Raw genomic sequence first — 18,319 nt, forward strand, 5'->3', positions numbered from 1 at the left:
GGTTAGAGTTCAGGGCACACTTATGTTTGGGTGAATATTGGGGTTGGGTTTAGGGTTGGATAAGATGTATTTTTAATATCACACTGAATGGTACACTCTTGATGGGGAAGAATTTTGGATGTTTTTCCATTCTCCATTATAGCCTATGAGATTCATTAGAATGAATGGGCCCATATGGTAAGGGTTAGGGTTAGGGTTAGAGTTCAGGACACACATATGTTCGGTTTAAAATTGGGGTCGGATTTAGGGTTGGGTAAGATGTATTTTTAATATCACACTGAATGGTACACTATTGATGGAGAAAAATTTTGGATGTTTTTCCATTCTCCATTATAGCCTATGAGATTCATTAGAATGAATGGGCCCATATGGTAAGGGTTAGGGTTAGGGTTAGAGTTCAGGGCACACTTATGTTTGGGTGAATATTGGGGTTGGGTTTAGGGTTGGATAAGATGTATTTTTAATATCACACTGAATGGTACACTCTTGATGGGGAAGAATTTTGGATGTTTTTCCATTCTCCATTATAGCCTATGAGATTCATTAGAATGAATGGGCCCATATGGTAAGGGTAGGGTTAGGGTTAGAGTTCAGGGCACACTTATGTTTGGGTGAATATTGGGGTTGTGTTTAGGGTTGGATAAGATGTATTTTAATATCACACTGAATGGTACACTCTTGATGGGAAGAATTTTGGATGTTTTTCCATTCTCCATTATAGCCTATGAAATTCATTAGAATGAATGGGCCCATATGGTAAGGGTTAGGGTTAGGGTTAGAGTTCAGGGCACACTTATGTTTGGGTGAATATTGGTGTTGGGTTTAGGGTTGGATAAGATGTATTTTTAATATCACACCTGAATGGTACACTCTTGATGGGGAAGAATTTTGGATGTTTTTCCATTCTCCATTATAGCCTATGAGATTCATTAGAATGATGGGCCCATATGGTAAGGGTTAGGGGTAGGGTTAGAGTTCAGGGCACACTTATGTTTGGGTGAATATTGGTGTTGGGTTTAGGGTTGGATAAGATGTATTTTTAATATCACACTGAATGGTACACTCTTGATGGGGAAGAATTTTGGATGTTTTTCCATTCTCCATTATAGCCTATGAGATTCATTAGAATGAATGGGCCATATGGGAAGGGTTAGGGTTAGGGTTAGAGTTCAGGACACACATATGTTCGGTTTAAAATTGGGGTCTGATTTAGGGTTGGGTAACATGTATTTTTAATATCACACTGAATGGTACACTATTGATGGAGAAAAATTTTGGATGTTTTTCCATTCTCATTATAGCCTATGAGATTCATTAGAATGAATGGGCCCATATGGTAAGGGTTAGGGTAGGGTTAGAGTTCAGGGCACACTTATGTTTGGTGAATATTGGGGTTGGGTTTAGGGTTGGATAAGATGTATTTTAATATCACACTGAATGGTACACTCTTGATGGGGAAAAATTTTGGATGTTTTTCCATTCTCCATTATAGCCTATGAGATTCATTAGAATGAATGGGCCCATATGGTAAGGGTTAGGGTTAGGGTTAGAGTTCAGGGCACACTTATGTTTGGGTGAATATTGGTTTGGGTTTAGGGTTGATAAGATGTATTTTTAATATCACACTGAATGGTACACTCTTGATGGGAAGAATTTTGGATGTTTTTCATTCTCCATTATAGCCTATGAGATTCATTAGAATGAATGGGCCCATATGGTAAGGGTTAGGGTTAGGGTTAGAGTTCAGGACACACATATGTTCGGTTTAATATTGGGGTCTGATTTAGGGTTGGGTAAGATGTATTTTTAATATCACACTGAATGGTACACTATTGATGGAGAAAATTTTGGATGTTTTTCCATTCTCCATTATAGCCTATGAGATTCATTAGAATGAATGGGCACATATGGTAAGGGTTAGGGTTAGGGTTAGAGTTCAGGCACACTTATGTTTGGGTGAATATTGGGGTTGGGATTAGGGTTGGATAAGATGTATTTTTAATATCACACTTAATGGTACACTCTTGATGGGGAAGAATTTTGGACGTTTTCCATTCTCCATTATAGCCTATGAGATTCATTAGAATGAATGGGCCCATATGGTAAGGGTTAGGGTTAGGGTTAGAGTTCAGGACACCATATGTTCGGTTTAAAATTGGGGTCTGATTTAGGGTTGGGTAAGATGTATTTTTAATATCATTACCTAATGGTACACTATTGATGGAGAAAAATTTTGGATGTTTTTCCATTCTCCATTATAGCCTATGAGATTCATTAGAATGATGGGCCCATATGGTAAGGGTTAGGGTTAGGTTAGAGTTCAGGGCACACTTATGTTTGGGTGAATATTGGGGTTGGGTTTAGGGTTGGATAAGATGTTTTTTAATATCACACTTAATGGTACACTCTTGATGGGGAAGAATTTTGGATGTTTTTCCATTCTCCATTATAGCCTATGAGATTCTTAGAATGAATGGGCCCATATGGTAAGGGTTAGGTTTAGGGTTAGAGTTCAGGACACACATATGTTCGGTTTAAAATTGGGGTCTGATTTAGGGTTGGGTAAGATGTATTTTTAATATCACACTGAATGGTACACTATTGATGGAGAAAAATTTTGATCTTTTTCCATTCTCCATTATAGCCTATGAGATTCATTGAATGAATGGGCCCATATGGTAAGGGTTAGGGTTAGGGTTAGAGTTCAGGACACACATATGTTCGGTTTAAAATTGGGGTCTGATTTAGGGTTGGGTAAGATGTATTTTTAATATCACACTTAATGGTACACTATTGATGGAGAAAAATTTTGGATGTTTTTCCATGCTCCATTATAGCCTATGAGATTCATTAGAATGAATGGGCCCATATGGTAAGGGTTAGGGTTAGGGTTAGAGTTCAGGGCACACTTATGTTTGGGTGAATATTGGGTTGGGTTTAGGGTTGAATAAGATGTATTTTTAATATCACACTGATGGTACACTCTTGATGGGGAAAAATTTTGGATGTTTTCCATTCTCCATTATAGCCTATGAGATTCATTAGAATGAATGGGCCCATATGGTAAGGGTTAGGGTTAGGGTTAGAGTTTAGGGCACACTTATGTTTGGGTGAATATTGGGGTTGGGTTTAGGGTTGGATAAGATGTATTTTTAATATCACACTGAATGGTACACTCTTGATGGGGAAAAATTTTGGATGTTTTTCCATTCTCCATTATAGCCTATGAGATTCATTACAATGAATGGGCCCATACGGTAAGGGTTAGGGTTAGGGTTAGAGTTCAGGGCACACTTATGTTTGGGTGAATATTGGGGTTGGGTTTAGGGTTGGAAAAGATGTATTTTTAATATCACACTGAATGGTACACTCTTGATGGGGAAAAATTTTGGATGTTTTTCCATTCTCCATTATAGCCTATGAGATTCATTTGAATGAATGGGCCCATATGGTAAGGGTTAGGGTTAGGGTTAGAGTTCAGGGCACACTTATGTTTGGGTGAATATTGGGGTTGGGTTTAGGGTTGGATAAGATGTATTTTTAATATCACACTGAATGGTACACTCTGATGGGGAAAAATTTTGGATGTTTTTCCATTCTCCATTATAGCCTATGAGATTCATTAGAATGAATGTGGCCCATATGGTAAGAGTTAGGGTTAGGGTTAGAGTTCAGGGCACCTTATGTTTGGGTGAATATTGGGGTTGGGTTTAGGTTGGATAAGATGTATTTTTAATATCACACTGAATGGTACACTCTTGATGGGGAAAAATTTTGGATGTTTTTCCATTCTCCATTATAGCCTATGAGATTCATTAGAATGAATGGGCCCATATGGTAAGGGTTAGGGTTAGGGTTAGAGTTCAGGGCACACTTATGTTCGGTTTAAAATTGGGGTCTGATTTAGGGTTGGGTAAGATGTATTTTTAATATCACACTGAATGGTACACTCTTGATGGGGAAAAATTTTGGATGTTTTTCCATTCTCCATTATAGCCTATGAGATTCATTAGAATGAATGGGCCCATATGGTAAGGGTTAGGGTTAGGGTTAGAGTTCAGGGCACACTTATGTTTGGATGAATATTGGGGTTGGGTTTAGGGTTGGATAAGATGTATTTTTAATATCACACTGAATGGTACACTCTTGATGGGGAAGAATTTTGGATGTTTTTCCATTCTCCATTATAGCCTATGAGATTCATTAGAATGAATGGGCCCATATGGTAAGGGTTAGGGTTAGGGTTAGAGTTCAGGACACACATATGTTCGGTTTAAAATTGGAGTCTGATTTAGGGTTGGGTAAGATGTATTTTTAATATCACACTGAATGGTACACTATTGATGGAGAAAAATTTTGGATGTTTTTCCATTCTCCATTATAGCCTATGAGGTTCATTAGAATGAATGGGCCCATATGGTAAGGGTTAGGGTTAGGGTTAGAGTTCAGGGCACACTTATGTTTGGGTGAATATTGGGGTTGGGTTTAGGGTTGGATAAGATGTATTTTTAATATCACACTGAATGGTACACTCTTGATGGGGAAAAATTTTGGATGTTTTTCCATTCTCCATTATAGCCTATGAGATTCATTAGAATGAATGGGCCCATATGGTAAGGGTTAGGGTTAGGGTTAGAGTTCAGGGCACACTTATGTTCGGTTTAAAATTGGGGTCTGATTTAGGGTTGGGTAAGATGTATTTTTAATATCACACTGAATGGTACACTCTTGATGGGGAAAAATTTTGGATGTTTTTCCATTCTCCATTATAGCCTATGAGATTCATTAGAATGAATGGGCCCATATGGTAAGGGTTAGGGTTAGGGTTAGAGTTCAGGGCACACTTATGTTTGGGTGAATATTGGGGTTGGGTTTAGGGTTGGATAAGATGTATTTTTAATATCACACTGAATGGTACACTCTTGATGGGGAAGAATTTTGGATGTTTTTCCATTCTCCATTATAGCCTATGAGATTCATTAGAATGAATGGGCCCATATGGTAAGGGTTAGGGTTAGGGTTAGAGTTCAGGACACACATATGTTCGGTTTAAAATTGGAGTCTGATTTAGGGTTGGGTAAGATGTATTTTTAATATCACACTGAATGGTACACTATTGATGGAGAAAAATTTTGGATGTTTTTCCATTCTCCATTATAGCCTATGAGGTTCATTAGAATGAATGGGCCCATATGGTAAGGGTTAGGGTTAGGGTTAGAGTTCAGGGCACACTTATGTTTGGGTGAATATTGGGGTTGGGTTTAGGGTTGGATAAGATGTATTTTTAATATCACACTGAATGGTACACTCTTGATGGGGAAAAATTTTGGATGTTTTTCCATTCTCCATTATAGCCTATGAGATTCATTAGAATGAATGGGCCCATATGGTAAGGGTTAGGGTTAGGGTTAGAGTTCAGGGCACACTTATGTTTGGGTGAATATTGGGGTTGGGTTTAGGGTTGGATAAGATGTATTTTTGATATCACACTGAATGGTACACTCTTGATGGGGAAAAATTTTGGATGTTTTTCCATTCTCCATTATAGCCTATGAGATTCATTAGAATGAATGGGCCCATATGGTAAGGGTTAGGGTTAGGGTTAGAGTTCAGGGCACACTTATGTTTGGGTGAATATTGGGGTTGGGTTTAGGGTTGGAAAAGATGTATTTTTAATATCACACTGAATGGTACACTCTTGATGGGGAAGAATTTTGGATGTTTTTCCATTCTCCATTATAGCCTATGAGATTCATTAGAATGAATGGGCCCATATGGTAAGGGTTAGGGTTAGGGTTAGAGTTCAGGACACACATATGTTCGGTTTAAAATTGGGGTCTGATTTAGGGTTGGGTAAGATGTATTTTTAATATCACACTGAATGGTACACTATTGATGGAGAAAAATTTTGGATGTTTTTCCATTCTCCATTATAGCCTATGAGATTCATTAGAATGAATGGGCCCATATGGTAAGGGTTAGGGTTAGGGTTAGAGTTCAGGGCACACTTATGTTTGGGTGAATATTGGGGTTGGGTTTAGGGTTGGAAAAGATGTATTTTTAATATCACACTGAATGGTACACTCTTGATGGGGAAAAATTTTGGATGTTTTTCCGTTCTCCATTATAGCGTATGAGATTCATTAGAATGAATGGGCCCATATGGTAAGGGTTAGGGTTAGGGTTAGAGTTCAGGACACACATATGTTCGGTTTAAAATTGGGGTCTGATTTAGGGTTGGATAAGATGTATTTTTAATATCACACTGAATGGTACACTCTTGATGGGGAAGAATTTTGGATGTTTTTCCATTCTCCATTATAGCCTATGAGATTCATTAGAATGAATGGGCCCATATGGTAAGGGTTAGGGTTAGGGTTAGAGTTCAGGACACACATATGTTCAGTTTAAAATTGGGGTCTGATTTAGGGTTGGGTAAGATGTATTTTTAATATCACACTGAATGGTACACTATTGATGGAGAAAAATTTTGGATGTTTTTCCATTCTCCATTGTAGCCTATGAGATTCATTAGAATGAATGGGCCCATATGGTAAGGGTTAGGGTTAGGGTTAGAGTTCAGGGCACACTTATGTTTGGGTGAATATTGGGGTTGGGTTTAGGGTTGGATAAGATGTATTTTTAATATCACACTGAATGGTACACTCTTGATGGGGAAGAATTTTGGATGTTTTTCCATTCTCCATTATAGCCTATGAGATTCATTAGAATGAATGGGCCCATATGGTAAGGGTTAGGGTTAGGGTTAGAGTTCAGGACACACATATGTTCAGTTTAAAATTGGAGTCTGATTTAGGGTTGGGTAAGATGTATTTTTAATATCACACTGAATGGTACACTATTGATGGAGAAAAATTTTGGATGTTTTTCCATTCTCCATTATAGCCTATGAGGTTCATTAGAATGAATGGGCCCATATGGTAAGGGTTAGGGTTAGGGTTAGAGTTCAGGGCACACTTATGTTTGGGTGAATATTGGGGTTGGGTTTAGGGTTGGATAAGATGTATTTTTAATATCACACTGAATGGTACACTCTTGATGGGGAAAAATTTTGGATGTTTTTCCATTCTCCATTATAGCCTATGAGATTCATTAGAATGAATGGGCCCATATGGTAAGGGTTAGGGTTAGGGTTAGAGTTCAGGGCACACTTATGTTTGGGTGAATATTGGGGTTGGGTTTAGGGTTGGATAAGATGTATTTTTGATATCACACTGAATGGTACACTCTTGATGGGGAAAAATTTTGGATGTTTTTCCATTCTCCATTATAGCCTATGAGATTCATTAGAATGAATGGGCCCATATGGTAAGGGTTAGGGTTAGGGTTAGAGTTCAGGGCACACTTATGTTTGGGTGAATATTGGGGTTGGGTTTAGGGTTGGAAAAGATGTATTTTTAATATCACACTGAATGGTACACTCTTGATGGGGAAGAATTTTGGATGTTTTTCCATTCTCCATTATAGCCTATGAGATTCATTAGAATGAATGGGCCCATATGGTAAGGGTTAGGGTTAGGGTTAGAGTTCAGGACACACATATGTTCGGTTTAAAATTGGGGTCTGATTTAGGGTTGGGTAAGATGTATTTTTAATATCACACTGAATGGTACACTATTGATGGAGAAAAATTTTGGATGTTTTTCCATTCTCCATTATAGCCTATGAGATTCATTAGAATGAATGGGCCCATATGGTAAGGGTTAGGGTTAGGGTTAGAGTTCAGGGCACACTTATGTTTGGGTGAATATTGGGGTTGGGTTTAGGGTTGGAAAAGATGTATTTTTAATATCACACTGAATGGTACACTCTTGATGGGGAAAAATTTTGGATGTTTTTCCGTTCTCCATTATAGCGTATGAGATTCATTAGAATGAATGGGCCCATATGGTAAGGGTTAGGGTTAGGGTTAGAGTTCAGGACACACATATGTTCGGTTTAAAATTGGGGTCTGATTTAGGGTTGGATAAGATGTATTTTTAATATCACACTGAATGGTACACTCTTGATGGGGAAGAATTTTGGATGTTTTTCCATTCTCCATTATAGCCTATGAGATTCATTAGAATGAATGGGCCCATATGGTAAGGGTTAGGGTTAGGGTTAGAGTTCAGGACACACATATGTTCAGTTTAAAATTGGGGTCTGATTTAGGGTTGGGTAAGATGTATTTTTAATATCACACTGAATGGTACACTATTGATGGAGAAAAATTTTGGATGTTTTTCCATTCTCCATTGTAGCCTATGAGATTCATTAGAATGAATGGGCCCATATGGTAAGGGTTAGGGTTAGGGTTAGAGTTCAGGGCACACTTATGTTTGGGTGAATATTGGGGTTGGGTTTAGGGTTGGATAAGATGTATTTTTAATATCACACTGAATGGTACACTCTTGATGGGGAAGAATTTTGGATGTTTTTCCATTCTCCATTATAGCCTATGAGATTCATTAGAATGAATGGGCCCATATGGTAAGGGTTAGGGTTAGGGTTAGAGTTCAGGACACACATATGTTCAGTTTAAAATTGGAGTCTGATTTAGGGTTGGGTAAGATGTATTTTTAATATCACACTGAATGGTACACTATTGATGGAGAAAAATTTTGGATGTTTTTCCATTCTCCATTATAGCCTATGAGGTTCATTAGAATGAATGGGCCCATATGGTAAGGGTTAGGGTTAGGGTTAGAGTTCAGGGCACACTTATGTTTGGGTGAATATTGGGGTTGGGTTTAGGGTTGGATAAGATGTATTTTTAATATCACACTGAATGGTACACTCTTGATGGGGAAAAATTTTGGATGTTTTTCCATTCTCCATTATAGCCTATGAGATTCATTAGAATGAATGGGCCCATATGGTAAGGGTTAGGGTTAGGGTTAGAGTTCAGGGCACACTTATGTTTGGGTGAATATTGGGGTTGGGTTTAGGGTTGGATAAGATGTATTTTTAATATCACACTGAATGGTACACTCTTGATGGGGAAAAATTTTGGATGTTTTTCCATTCTCCATTATAGCCTAAGAGATTCATTAGAATGAATGGGCCCATATGGTAAGGGTTAGGGTTAGGGTTAGAGTTCAGGACACACATATGTTCGGTTTAAAATTGGAGTCTGATTTAGGGTTGGGTAAGATGTATTTTTAATATCACACTGAATGGTACACTATTGATGGAGAAAAATTTTGGATGTTTTTCCATTCTCCATTATAGCCTATGAGGTTCATTAGAATGAATGGGCCCATATGGTAAGGGTTAGGGTTAGGGTTAGAGTTCAGGGCACACTTATGTTTGGGTGAATATTGGGGTTGGGTTTAGGGTTGGATAAGATGTATTTTTAATATCACACTGAATGGTACACTCTTGATGGGGAAAAATTTTGGATGTTTTTCCATTCTCCATTATAGCCTATGAGATTCATTAGAATGAATGGGCCCATATGGTAAGGGTTAGGGTTAGGGTTAGAGTTCAGGGCACACTTATGTTCGGTTTAAAATTGGGGTCTGATTTAGGGTTGGGTAAGATGTATTTTTAATATCACACTGAATGGTACACTCTTGATGGGGAAAAATTTTGGATGTTTTTCCATTCTCCATTATAGCCTATGAGATTCATTAGAATGAATGGGCCCATATGGTAAGGGTTAGGGTTAGGGTTAGAGTTCAGGGCACACTTATGTTTGGGTGAATATTGGGGTTGGGTTTAGGGTTGGATAAGATGTATTTTTAATATCACACTGAATGGTACACTCTTGATGGGGAAGAATTTTGGATGTTTTTCCATTCTCCATTATAGCCTATGAGATTCATTAGAATGAATGGGCCCATATGGTAAGGGTTAGGGTTAGGGTTAGAGTTCAGGACACACATATGTTCGGTTTAAAATTGGAGTCTGATTTAGGGTTGGGTAAGATGTATTTTTAATATCACACTGAATGGTACACTATTGATGGAGAAAAATTTTGGATGTTTTTCCATTCTCCATTATAGCCTATGAGGTTCATTAGAATGAATGGGCCCATATGTTAAGGGTTAGGGTTAGGGTTAGAGTTCAGGGCACACTTATGTTTGGGTGAATATTGGGGTTGGGTTTAGGGTTGGATAAGATGTATTTTTAATATCACACTGAATGGTACACTCTTGATGGGGAAAAATTTTGGATGTTTTTCCATTCTCCATTATAGCCTATGAGATTCATTAGAATGAATGGGCCCATATGGTAAGGGTTAGGGTTAGGGTTAGAGTTCAGGGCACACTTATGTTTGGGTGAATATTGGGGTTGGGTTTAGGGTTGGATAAGATGTATTTTTGATATCACACTGAATGGTACACTCTTGATGGGGAAAAATTTTGGATGTTTTTCCATTCTCCATTATAGCCTATGAGATTCATTAGAATGAATGGGCCCATATGGTAAGGGTTAGGGTTAGGGTTAGAGTTCAGGGCACACTTATGTTTGGGTGAATATTGGGGTTGGGTTTAGGGTTGGAAAAGATGTATTTTTAATATCACACTGAATGGTACACTCTTGATGGGGAAGAATTTTGGATGTTTTTCCATTCTCCATTATAGCCTATGAGATTCATTAGAATGAATGGGCCCATATGGTAAGGGTTAGGGTTAGGGTTAGAGTTCAGGGCACACTTATGTTCGGTTTAAAATTGGGGTCTGATTTAGGGTTGGGTAAGATGTATTTTTAATATCACACTGAATGGTACACTCTTGATGGGGAAAAATTTTGGATGTTTTTCCATTCTCCATTATAGCCTATGAGATTCATTAGAATGAATGGGCCCATATGGTAAGGGTTAGGGTTAGGGTTAGAGTTCAGGGCACACTTATGTTTGGATGAACATTGGGGTTGGGTTTAGGGTTGGATAAGATGTATTTTTAATATCACACTGAATGGTACACTCTTGATGGGGAAGAATTTTGGATGTTTTTCCATTCTCCATTATAGCCTATGAGATTCATTAGAATGAATGGGCCCATATGGTAAGGGTTAGGGTTAGGGTTAGAGTTCAGGACACACATATGTTCGGTTTAAAATTGGAGTCTGATTTAGGGTTGGGTAAGATGTATTTTTAATATCACACTGAATGGTACACTATTGATGGAGAAAAATTTTGGATGTTTTTCCATTCTCCATTATAGCCTATGAGGTTCATTAGAATGAATGGGCCCATATGGTAAGGGTTAGGGTTAGGGTTAGAGTTCAGGGCACACTTATGTTTGGGTGAATATTGGGGTTGGGTTTAGGGTTGGATAAGATGTATTTTTAATATCACACTGAATGGTACACTCTTGATGGGGAAAAATTTTGGATGTTTTTCCATTCTCCATTATAGCCTATGAGATTCATTAGAATGAATGGGCCCATATGGTAAGGGTTAGGGTTAGGGTTAGAGTTCAGGGCACACTTATGTTCGGTTTAAAATTGGGGTCTGATTTAGGGTTGGGTAAGATGTATTTTTAATATCACACTGAATGGTACACTCTTGATGGGGAAAAATTTTGGATGTTTTTCCATTCTCCATTATAGCCTATGAGATTCATTAGAATGAATGGGCCCATATGGTAAGGGTTAGGGTTAGGGTTAGAGTTCAGGGCACACTTATGTTTGGGTGAATATTGGGGTTGGGTTTAGGGTTGGATAAGATGTATTTTTAATATCACACTGAATGGTACACTCTTGATGGGGAAGAATTTTGGATGTTTTTCCATTCTCCATTATAGCCTATGAGATTCATTAGAATGAATGGGCCCATATGGTAAGGGTTAGGGTTAGGGTTAGAGTTCAGGACACACATATGTTCGGTTTAAAATTGGAGTCTGATTTAGGGTTGGGTAAGATGTATTTTTAATATCACACTGAATGGTACACTATTGATGGAGAAAATTTTTGGATGTTTTTCCATTCTCCATTATAGCCTATGAGGTTCATTAGAATGAATGGGCCCATATGGTAAGGGTTAGGGTTAGGGTTAGAGTTCAGGGCACACTTATGTTTGGGTGAATATTGGGGTTGGGTTTAGGGTTGGATAAGATGTATTTTTAATATCACACTGAATGGTACACTCTTGATGGGGAAAAATTTTGGATGTTTTTCCATTCTCCATTATAGCCTATGAGATTCATTAGAATGAATGGGCCCATATGGTAAGGGTTAGGGTTAGGGTTAGAGTTCAGGGCACACTTATGTTTGGGTGAATATTGGGGTTGGGTTTAGGGTTGGATAAGATGTATTTTTGATATCACACTGAATGGTACACTCTTGATGGGGAAAAATTTTGGATGTTTTTCCATTCTCCATTATAGCCTATGAGATTCATTAGAATGAATGGGCCCATATGGTAAGGGTTAGGGTTAGGGTTAGAGTTCAGGGCACACTTATGTTTGGGTGAATATTGGGGTTGGGTTTAGGGTTGGAAAAGATGTATTTTTAATATCACACTGAATGGTACACTCTTGATGGGGAAGAATTTTGGATGTTTTTCCATTCTCCATTATAGCCTATGAGATTCATTAGAATGAATGGGCCCATATGGTAAGGGTTAGGGTTAGGGTTAGAGTTCAGGACACACATATGTTCGGTTTAAAATTGGGGTCTGATTTAGGGTTGGGTAAGATGTATTTTTAATATCACACTGAATGGTACACTATTGATGGAGAAAAATTTTGGATGTTTTTCCATTCTCCATTATAGCCTATGAGATTCATTAGAATGAATGGGCCCATATGGTAAGGGTTAGGGTTAGGGTTAGAGTTCAGGGCACACTTATGTTTGGGTGAATATTGGGGTTGGGTTTAGGGTTGGAAAAGATGTATTTTTAATATCACACTGAATGGTACACTCTTGATGGGGAAAAATTTTGGATGTTTTTCCGTTCTCCATTATAGCGTATGAGATTCATTAGAATGAATGGGCCCATATGGTAAGGGTTAGGGTTAGGGTTAGAGTTCAGGACACACATATGTTCGGTTTAAAATTGGGGTCTGATTTAGGGTTGGTTAAGATGTATTTTTAATATCACACTGAATGGTACACTCTTGATGGGGAAGAATTTTGGATGTTTTTCCATTCTCCATTATAGCCTATGAGATTCATTAGAATGAATGGGCCCATATGGTAAGGGTTAGGGTTAGGGTTAGAGTTCAGGACACACATATGTTCAGTTTAAAATTGGGGTCTGATTTAGGGTTGGGTAAGATGTATTTTTAATATCACACTGAATGGTACACTATTGATGGAGAAAATTTTTGGATGTTTTTCCATTCTCCATTGTAGCCTATGAGATTCATTAGAATGAATGGGCCCATATGGTAAGGGTTAGGGTTAGGGTTAGAGTTCAGGGCACACTTATGTTTGGGTGAATATTGGGGTTGGGTTTAGGGTTGGATAAGATGTATTTTTAATATCACACTGAATGGTACACTCTTGATGGGGAAAAATTTTGGATGTTTTTCCATTCTCCATTATAGCCTAAGAGATTCATTAGAATGAATGGGCCCATATGGTAAGGGTTAGGGTTAGGGTTAGAGTTCAGGACACACATATGTTCGGTTTAAAATTGGAGTCTGATTTAGGGTTGGGTAAGATGTATTTTTAATATCACACTGAATGGTACACTCTTGATGGGGAAAAATTTTGGATGTTTTTCCATTCTCCATTATAGCCTATGAGATTCATTAGAATGAATGGGCCCATATGGTAAGGGTTAGGGTTAGGGTTAGAGTTCAGGGCACACTTATGTTTGGGTGAATATTGGGGTTGGGTTTAGGGTTGGATAAGATGTATTTTTAATATCACACTGAATGGTACACTCTTGATGGGGAAGAATTTTGGATGTTTTTCCATTCTCCATTATAGCCTATGAGATTCATTAGAATGAATGGGCCCATATGGTAAGGGTTAGGGTTAGGGTTAGAGTTCAGGACACACATATGTTCGGTTTAAAATTGGAGTCTGATTTAGGGTTGGGTAAGATGTATTTTTAATATCACACTGAATGGTACACTATTGATGGAGAAAAATTTTGGATGTTTTTCCATTCTCCATTATAGCCTATGAGGTTCATTAGAATGAATGGGCCCATATGGTAAGGGTTAGGGTTAGGGTTAGAGTTCAGGGCACACTTATGTTTGGGTGAATATTGGGGTTGGGTTTAGGGTTGGATAAGATGTATTTTTAATATCACACTGAATGGTACACTCTTGATGGGGAAAAATTTTGGATGTTTTTCCATTCTCCATTATAGCCTATGAGATTCATTAGAATGAATGGGCCCATATGGTAAGGGTTAGGGTTAGGGTTAGAGTTCAGGGCACACTTATGTTTGGGTGAATATTGGGGTTGGGTTTAGGGTTGGATAAGATGTATTTTTGATATCACACTGAATGGTACACTCTTGATGGGGAAAAATTTTGGATGTTTTTCCATTCTCCATTATAGCCTATGAGATTCATTAGAATGAATGGGCCCATATGGTAAGGGTTAGGGTTAGGGTTAGAGTTCAGGGCACACTTATGTTTGGGTGAATATTGGGGTTGGGTTTAGGGTTGGAAAAGATGTATTTTTAATATCACACTGAATGGTACACTCTTGATGGGGAAGAATTTTGGATGTTTTTCCATTCTCCATTATAGCCTATGAGATTCATTAGAATGAATGGGCCCATATGGTAAGGGTTAGGGTTAGGGTTAGAGTTCAGGACACACATATGTTCGGTTTAAAATTGGGGTCTGATTTAGGGTTGGGTAAGATGTATTTTTAATATCACACTGAATGGTACACTATTGATGGAGAAAAATTTTGGATGTTTTTCCATTCTCCATTATAGCCTATGAGATTCATTAGAATGAATGGGCCCATATGGTAAGGGTTAGGGTTAGGGTTAGAGTTCAGGGAACACTTATGTTTGGGTGAATATTGGGGTTGGGTTTAGGGTTGGAAAAGATGTATTTTTAATATCACACTGAATGGTACACTCTTGATGGGGAAAAATTTTGGATGTTTTTCCGTTCTCCATTATAGCGTATGAGATTCATTAGAATGAATGGGCCCATATGGTAAGGGTTAGGGTTAGGGTTAGAGTTCAGGACACACATATGTTCGGTTTAAAATTGGGGTCTGATTTAGGGTTGGATAAGATGTATTTTTAATATCACACTGAATGGTACACTCTTGATGGGGAAGAATTTTGGATGTTTTTCCATTCTCCATTATAGCCTATGAGATTCATTAGAATGAATGGGCCCATATGGTAAGGGTTAGGGTTAGGGTTAGAGTTCAGGACACACATATGTTCAGTTTAAAATTGGGGTCTGATTTAGGGTTGGGTAAGATGTATTTTTAATATCACACTGAATGGTACACTATTGATGGAGAAAAATTTTGGATGTTTTTCCATTCTCCATTGTAGCCTATGAGATTCATTAGAATGAATGGGCCCATATGGTAAGGGTTAGGGTTAGGGTTAGAGTTCAGGGCACACTTATGTTTGGGTGAATATTGGGGTTGGGTTTAGGGTTGGATAAGATGTATTTTTAATATCACACTGAATGGTACACTCTTGATGGGGAAGAATTTTGGATGTTTTTCCATTCTCCATTATAGCCTATGAGATTCATTAGAATGAATGGGCCCATATGGTAAGGGTTAGGGTTAGGGTTAGAGTTCAGGACACACATATGTTCAGTTTAAAATTGGAGTCTGATTTAGGGTTGGGTAAGATGTATTTTTAATATCACACTGAATGGTACACTATTGATGGAGAAAAATTTTGGATGTTTTTCCATTCTCCATTATAGCCTATGAGGTTCATTAGAATGAATGGGCCCATATGGTAAGGGTTAGGGTTAGGGTTAGAGTTCAGGGCACACTTATGTTTGGGTGAATATTGGGGTTGGGTTTAGGGTTGGATAAGATGTATTTTTAATATCACACTGAATGGTACACTCTTGATGGGGAAAAATTTTGGATGTTTTTCCATTCTCCATTATAGCCTATGAGATTCATTAGAATGAATGGGCCCATATGGTAAGGGTTAGGGTTAGGGTTAGAGTTCAGGGCACACTTATGTTTGGGTGAATATTGGGGTTGGGTTTAGGGTTGGATAAGATGTATTTTTAATATCACACTGAATGGTACACTCTTGATGGGGAAAAATTTTGGATGTTTTTCCATTCTCCATTATAGCCTAAGAGATTCATTAGAATGAATGGGCCCATATGGTAAGGGTTAGGGTTAGGGTTAGAGTTCAGGGCACACTTATGTTTGGGTGAATATTGGGGTTGGGTTTAGGGTTGGATAAGATGTATTTTTAATATCACACTGAATGGTACACCCTTGATGGGGAAAAATTTTGGATGTTTTTCCATTCTCCATTATAGCCTATGAGATTCATTAGAATGAATGGGCCCATATGGTAAGAGTTAGGGTTAGGGTTAGAGTTCAGGGCACACTTATGTTTGGGTGAATATTGGGGTTGGGTTTAGGGTTGGATAAGATGTATTTTTAATATCACACTGAATGGTACACTCTTGATGGGGAAAAATTTTGGATGTTTTTCCATTCTCCATTATAGCCTATGAGATTCATTAGAATGAATGGGCCCATATGGTAAGGGTTAGGGTTAGGGTTAGAGTTCAGGGCACACTTATGTTCGGTTTAAAATTGGGGTCTGATTTAGGGTTGGGTAAGATGTATATTTAATATCACACTGAATGGTACACTCTTGATGGGGAAAAATTTTGGATGTTTTTCCATTCTCCATTATAGCCTATGAGATTCATTAGAATGAATGGGCCCATATGGTAAGGGTTAGGGTTAGGGTTAGAGTTCAGGGCACACTTATGTTTGGGTGAATATTGGGGTTGGGTTTAGGGTTGGATAAGATGTATTTTTAATATCACACTGAATGGTACACTCTTGATGGGGAAGAATTTTGGATGTTTTTCCATTCTCCATTATAGCCTATGAGATTCATTAGAATGAATGGGCCCATATGGTAAGGGTTAGGGTTAGGGTTAGAGTTCAGGACACACATATGTTCGGTTTAAAATTGGAGTCTGATTTAGGGTTGGGTAAGATGTATTTTTAATATCACACTGAATGGTACACTATTGATGGAGAAAAATTTTGGATGTTTTTCCATTCTCCATTATAGCCTATGAGGTTCATTAGAATGAATGGGCCCATATGGTAAGGGTTAGGGTTAGGGTTAGAGTTCAGGGCACACTTATGTTTGGGTGAATATTGGGGTTGGGTTTAGGGTTGGATAAGATGTATTTTTAATATCACACTGAATGGTACACTCTTGATGGGGAAAAATTTTGGATGTTTTTCCATTCTCCATTATAGCCTATGAGATTCATTAGAATGAATGGGCCCATATGGTAAGGGTTAGGGTTAGGGTTAGAGTTCAGGGCACACTTATGTTTGGGTGAATATTGGGGTTGGGTTTAGGGTTGGATAAGATGTATTTTTGATATCACACTGAATGGTACACTCTTGATGGGGAAAAATTTTGGATGTTTTTCCATTCTCCATTATAGCCTATGAGATTCATTAGAATGAATGGGCCCATATGGTAAGGGTTAGGGTTAGGGTTAGAGTTCAGGGCACACTTATGTTTGGGTGAATATTGGGGTTGGGTTTAGGGTTGGAAAAGATGTATTTTTAATATCACACTGAATGGTACACTCTTGATGGGGAAGAATTTTGGATGTTTTTCCATTCTCCATTATAGCCTATGAGATTCATTAGAATGAATGGGCCCATATGGTAAGGGTTAGGGTTAGGGTTAGAGTTCAGGACACACATATGTTCGGTTTAAAATTGGGGTCTGATTTAGGGTTGGGTAAGATGTATTTTTAATATCACACTGAATGGTACACTATTGATGGAGAAAAATTTTGGATGTTTTTCCATTCTCCATTATAGCCTATGAGATTCATTAGAATGAATGGGCCCATATGGTAAGGGTTAGGGTTAGGGTTAGAGTTCAGGGAACACTTATGTTTGGGTGAATATTGGGGTTGGGTTTAGGGTTGGAAAAGATGTATTTTTAATATCACACTGAATGGTACACTCTTGATGGGGAAAAATTTTGGATGTTTTTCCGTTCTCCATTATAGCGTATGAGATTCATTAGAATGAATGGGCCCATATGGTAAGGGTTAGGGTTAGGGTTAGAGTTCAGGACACACATATGTTCGGTTTAAAATTGGGGTCTGATTTAGGGTTGGATAAGATGTATTTTTAATATCACACTGAATGGTACACTCTTGATGGGGAA

This window comes from Heteronotia binoei, chromosome 11 (genome assembly GCF_032191835.1).
Source record: "Heteronotia binoei isolate CCM8104 ecotype False Entrance Well chromosome 11, APGP_CSIRO_Hbin_v1, whole genome shotgun sequence".
NCBI lineage: Eukaryota > Metazoa > Chordata > Lepidosauria > Squamata > Gekkonidae > Heteronotia > Heteronotia binoei.